A 6,000-nucleotide genomic window follows, 5' to 3' on the forward strand; every position below is an offset into this window, starting at 1 on the left:
GACCGGTCCGAATCGGTTCGATCCGGTTCATTCCCGGCAGGAAAATAAAAAAAATTCTAAAAAAATTAGAAAAATCATTAAAAAAAATTAGAAAATTCAGAAAAAAAATCAAAAAAATTCAGAAAATCCATAAAAAAAAATAGAAAATCCGAAAAATTCCTAAAAATCTCAAAAAAAATTCAGAAAATCCATAAAAATTGAAAATTTCCAGAAAAATTCATAAAATTTCCAGAAAATAAAAAAAAGTCAGATTTCGGGAAAATAGGAAATTTGGTGAATTTTTTCAAAAATAAATCAAAATTTCAAAATTTCAAAAATTTCAAAACTTCACAAAATGGCTTAGAATACCTATGGCCACCCATTTTAAGTGAAATTTAAATTTTTTAAGGTGCCCAAATGATATTTTTGAAGACTCTTTAGTTTAGGGATTTAAAAAAGGTTTTAACCCCTAAAAAACCCTAAAAGGGGTTTAACCCCCAAAAGGGGTCTTTACCTCTAAAAAACCCTAAAAAAGCAACACAATCCTTTAAATGAATAAGCCTTTAGGGCTTTACTAGGGTTTGAGTGTTTTGATTGATTTTCATTTTAGAGACCACTCCTAAAAAATGAATTTCTGTTCCCGAAAATAGAAATTTGTGTTGTTATCAAATGGGTTTATGTTCCAGGAAATAGAAATTTTATGCTATTATTAAATGGATTTCTGTTCCAAAAATAGAAATTTTTTATCATTATCAAACGAGTTTCTTTCCTCAGAATCTCGTCCTGGGAACAGAAATAAAAATAGTTATTATTTGCGCCGTAGGTGAATGATAAGTATTTCTGTTCCAGGAATTGTTTCTGGAATAGAATAGTTATCATTCACGCCCTAGGTGATCGACGTCGCAACAGTGTCCCGAGTCACGTCTTGGACGACGAATTTTTTGTAAGATAATGCAAGGTGGGGCTAGAGAGAGAGAGGCACTGCTGTGGATTTACATGGGGGATCCGACGTGAAGATGGACAACAACCTTTGTTCGAATCAATTTCTTGGTATCTAGATTTTCGATAACGTTCATAGTTGCGACAGGCAAGGAAAAAAGAAAGGGGTGTTTGTGGTGAAATCTGAGCTCAAGACACTTGTTTCACGTGTTCCACGTTCTTTCTCCAGTGAAAAAACGAGGAAAAACTCCTCTATGTTAGGGGTGTGCAAACGAATCGCCCGGACTAGATTGGACCAACCGGTTTGATCCGGTTTCAAGGAGCGTCGATCTGGTTCCCGGTTCCTAAAAGTGGAACCGGTATCTGGGCGGTCCGGCTTCCGGTTCCAAGGGAGAATTGGACCGACTACATATACTTTTTTTTATTTTTTATTTCTTCAAGAAATTAGTAAACTGTGAACTAAATTCACGTACAATGCGTTTCCCTTATCGTCGCATCACAATGACTTTTCATTTATCGTCGCTTCCATCAATATGTTGAGATTTGTCACTCTCTCTCGTTATGGCGGGAAAAAAATAAAAAAAAGTGACCGGTTCCATTGGACTGGTCCAATCCTCGGTTCTCAAAATTGGGAACCGAGAACCAATCACCCATACTCCGTGCAATGGGTGTTCATGAACCAACTCAATCTAAACCTTCAAAGTTATGGATCTCATGCGAGTCCCCCATGATTAAAGATTAAATGAGCTGATGAACACCCGGCGCTGGCAAATCATGCTCAAAATTGAGAGGGTGAATCGTCCCCTTTGGCTATCCGTAAAAGTACACACGACCTCGTTTGGTTCCGTCAACCGGGAATCGTATATGGATTCTCATTTCGAATAATACCACTCCATAAAATTAGATTCTTTGTTAATTATTTGGAAATACCACTAAAAACCTAAATTTGCTCTTTGTGACAATAGTACCCCAAACTATTTCTCGTGTCATCAAAACGCCCAAACTTGCACTAGTGACCCAAAAATATCTTCCATCACAGACTTCACAGTTCCATCTAAGATGGGCAACAAAAATTCGACGTGCCTGCTTGCACGAATGAGGGCAAGCAAACGAAGCTGACATGGTTATAACTTAGTTGGGAAAATCCCACCACAAGTCTATACTTTATTCAATATAGCACCAATTTCCCAAACTTTTTTTTTTCGTATCATGAATGTCTTAAACTTTTATAGTTTCATCCAAGATAACTGCTAATAATCCGACGTGATGGCTTGTGTGGACAACGGTAGGCTAACGAAGATGACGTGACTTTAGCTAGTCCAAAGCAACGTTATTCCATGGATCGACAAATATGTGTAGGTACCAAAGAAGAAATGAATTTGTGTTATCTTGTTGGTACTCAATCCAATGAAGTTAAAATAATGCAAGTGGTACATTGATAGTGGATATTCGAGACACATGATGGGAGATTCATCGAAGTTTTTGGCTCTTACACGAGTTGATGGTGGATATGTGATCTGTGGTGGAATGGACAAAGGAATGATGATTTAGCAAAGGAAATATCAAGGTTCGAACCCTCGTCATCAAAGATGTATACTTAGTCAAATCCTCAAATCACAAGCTGTTGAGCATTAGTCAACTTTGTGATAAGGAGGGCTACATGATCAGTTTTGAAGAAGAAGAATGCATTTGGCTTAGACAAAAATCAGAAATAAAAGCTCATCGAGGAAAGGTATAGTAACATATATTTCCTTGATGTAGAAAAAACAAACCTTCAACAGGAGCACTGGTTTGTTTCTATAAAAGATAAAAGCAAAATTTAGGCATAATAAACTTGGACACATGAGACTCAAGCAAATATAAAAGCTATCCAAGAAAGATATAGTGCGAGGATGACTTAAGATCATCTTTGAAAAGATTGAAATATACGAAACTTGCACTTTGGGTAAGTAAATCTAAAGTTCTTTCAAGTCAAAGAATGTTGGTTCTACCGATAGAGTTCTGTAGCTTCTACATATCTATCTATTTTGACGAATAAGAACAAGAAGTAAGAGTTCTTAACTTGAGATATATTGCTTGGTGATTATGGATAATTACACGAGGTTTACTTTGGTAGTATTTCTTACTCATAAACATGAAGCATTGCATTCATTTACAAAATTTGCAAATTGAGTTTAAAATGAAAAAGTTATGGCGTTACTTCTATTCGAACCAATAGTAGAAAAGAGCTTGAAAATCACGAGTTTTCACCATTTTGTGTTGGAAATCGATTTAAGCTTAACTTATCTCCTCCTTACACTCCACAACAAAAATGGAGTTGTAGAGAGAAGCAATCATTCAATAGAAGACATGTGGTCCACAATACTTGCTAAAATTCATGCTGCTACATACTTTTGGGTAGAAGCACTTAGTATTGCATGGTATATTAATAGAATGCATCTTAGACCATTAATAGAGAAAAGCCCCTATGAGTGTTACGATGGCAAGAAGCCAAACATTGCATACTTTCATATCTTTGGTCGCAATTGTTGTCCCTTAAAAATGTGATCGAAAATGTTGGTAAATTAGATCCCAGACTGAATGAATCAATATTCTTACCATCTGGCAAATTCTATTGTGTGTATTACAAGAAAACATAAGAGGTAGAGTAATACATTCACGTAAAGTTTGACAATCTTCAAAGAAGTATAGACTATGTAGTAGAAGGGGAACAAACTCCATTCTGTGGAACCAAAGAATTTGAAAGAAGACCCAACTACTAAGTCCATATCTTTTCCAAAGGACTGAAAATTCTGTTGGGGTGTGGTCCATACTCCCTTTTAATAGAAAGGCATGAGAGTCCCACTCTCCGGAGAGTGGGTAGGGGTCAGGGGCAACGCCCCAAGCCGCTAGAGGGCTTTTATAGTTTGAGCTTGAAAAAGAAAAGTTTCCTATTTTGAATAGATTTTCTAATTGCATGGTTTCCTAATTGGTGTGGGTTTCCTATATTGAATCAAATTATTGCTTCTATATATTATCTTTCTCTTATAATTGAGAGATGTAACAAAGATGTGTGAGTTGTTGATTATAGTGGAATCCCAAGTTAGACATAGCGCTGGTTTTAAAGGTGAACCAGGACAAAATCTTGTGTCTCAAATTCTCTTTCTCGCTTTTACTCTCATCTAATATCAGAGCCAATGGTCTGTTCCGGTGTTTGGTGGGTGAAGTTGGGCGTAATTTCCGGATAGTGGGTATTGTGGTGTAACAATGTAGGCCCAATAGTAGACTTCATAATTCGGCCCGGAGAAAGACTTCATATCCTTGATGCAGAAGCATACCTGAATTAAGGGGGAGCTCACACATGAGGGAGAGATTATTAGGATGAACGTATGAATTGTATTAAAAAAATCCCACATCGAAGAATTGGTGTAGTGTAAAGTAGTTAATATATCCTAATTGTCTCATAACTCATTGGTTTAAGCTTTTGAGTAAAGGTGGGTCCATTTGGATATGTTAACAGGCTCACACTTAGGTTCCCTCTTAGTGATCTCCCCAGCAAAAGGTATTAGGCTAAAAACCAGATTTTCGTTTAAGGCGTCGTTTATTTCGAAGAAAATATATGGTTTGAAAAACATTTTCCTAAAAATGATCCTTGTATCGCTTATAAAAATGAATATACGAAAAATATTTTCATCGTCAACAAAAATGTTTAGAGATAACTTATTGTCAATAATGAAAACATTTTCCATTGACTATCTATTTTAAGGGATATAAGCAATCATTTTAGAAAAATATTATTCAAATCATTTATTTTCTCCAAAACAAACAGAGCCTAAGTAAATGATTAATTTGCTAGCACTTCTATCCAAGGTAGAACCAAAAATTGTAGAAGAAGCGCTACGAGATGAAAATCGGTTAAAATCAATATAAGAAAAACTTAATCAATTCAAGGTCGACAAAGTTAGGGAGTCAGTTCCACAACCCAAAAGCAAAGTGGTTCTATAGAAATAAACCTGATGATAAATGTAATGTGGTAAGAAACAAAGCTAGAAGGGTATTCACAAGAAGAAGATATGAATTATAATGAACTTATGCCTCTGTTGCTAGATTGGAAGCTCTACATTTATTGCTTGGATATGCATGTTTTCACCATTTCAAACTTTATCAAATGGATGTAAGAAGTACTTTTTGCAATGGTTATATCAAAGAAAAAGTGTTTTTAGAATAGCCCCTTAGGTTTTGGGAAACGAAGGAAATAAGATTATTATGTCAACAAACCCTAAAATGCTCTACATAGACCAAAGCAAACTGTAAGAGCTTGGTATGAAAGGTTGTTTCCTTATTGAGAAAGGATTGAAAAAGGTAAGGTAGACACAACGAAAGTAGAGATATCTTATTTGTTCAAATCTATACCGGTGAGATCATGTATTGTTCTACTAATGACTATATGTGCAAAAGTTTAGTTGAAATTATGCAAAATGAGTTTGAAATGAGCATGATAGATGAACTAAACTTTTTTCCTCGGACTCCAAGTAAAACAAACAAAAAGTGGCATATTTGTACATCAAGAGAAAGATGCAAGGGAATTTGGTCAAGAAGTTTGGAATGAAGAATCCCAAGAGTAGAAACACTCATGGCTAATTCTACAATACTTGACAAAGATGAAAACGGAAAGAAAGTAGATCCTCAACTTTATAAAATCATGATAAAATCTCTATCATATCTCACTGCATTTAGAACAAAGATCTTGTTTAGTATTTTTATGTGTAGCGCATCATTGAATATATTTCAACTTTTATGAAATTTTGCTTGTGCCACCCTAAGTACTCGAATTTTCTTTTATTAGGATGTTCTGATGCTGACATTGTTGATTGTAAGATTTATAGGAAAAACACATGGGGGTACTTGTCAAATAATGAGATGGTTGCTTGTGTCTTAATTTTTGAAGAAGCAAAACTCGGTTGCCCTGTCTAAGGCAAAAGCTCACTAGAGAAAGTTGTGCACAGTTTCTGTGCATGAGACAACTATAGAACGATTTTAGAGCAAAAAGCACAAATATTTACATCATGTGTGACAATACTAGTGAGATTAATTTGACAAGAA

This window comes from Syzygium oleosum, unplaced genomic scaffold (assembly GCF_021117445.2).
Source record: "Syzygium oleosum isolate NSW1041296 unplaced genomic scaffold, Sole_v2.1 Sole_v2.12, whole genome shotgun sequence".
NCBI classification, from domain to species: Eukaryota; Viridiplantae; Streptophyta; class Magnoliopsida; order Myrtales; family Myrtaceae; genus Syzygium; species Syzygium oleosum.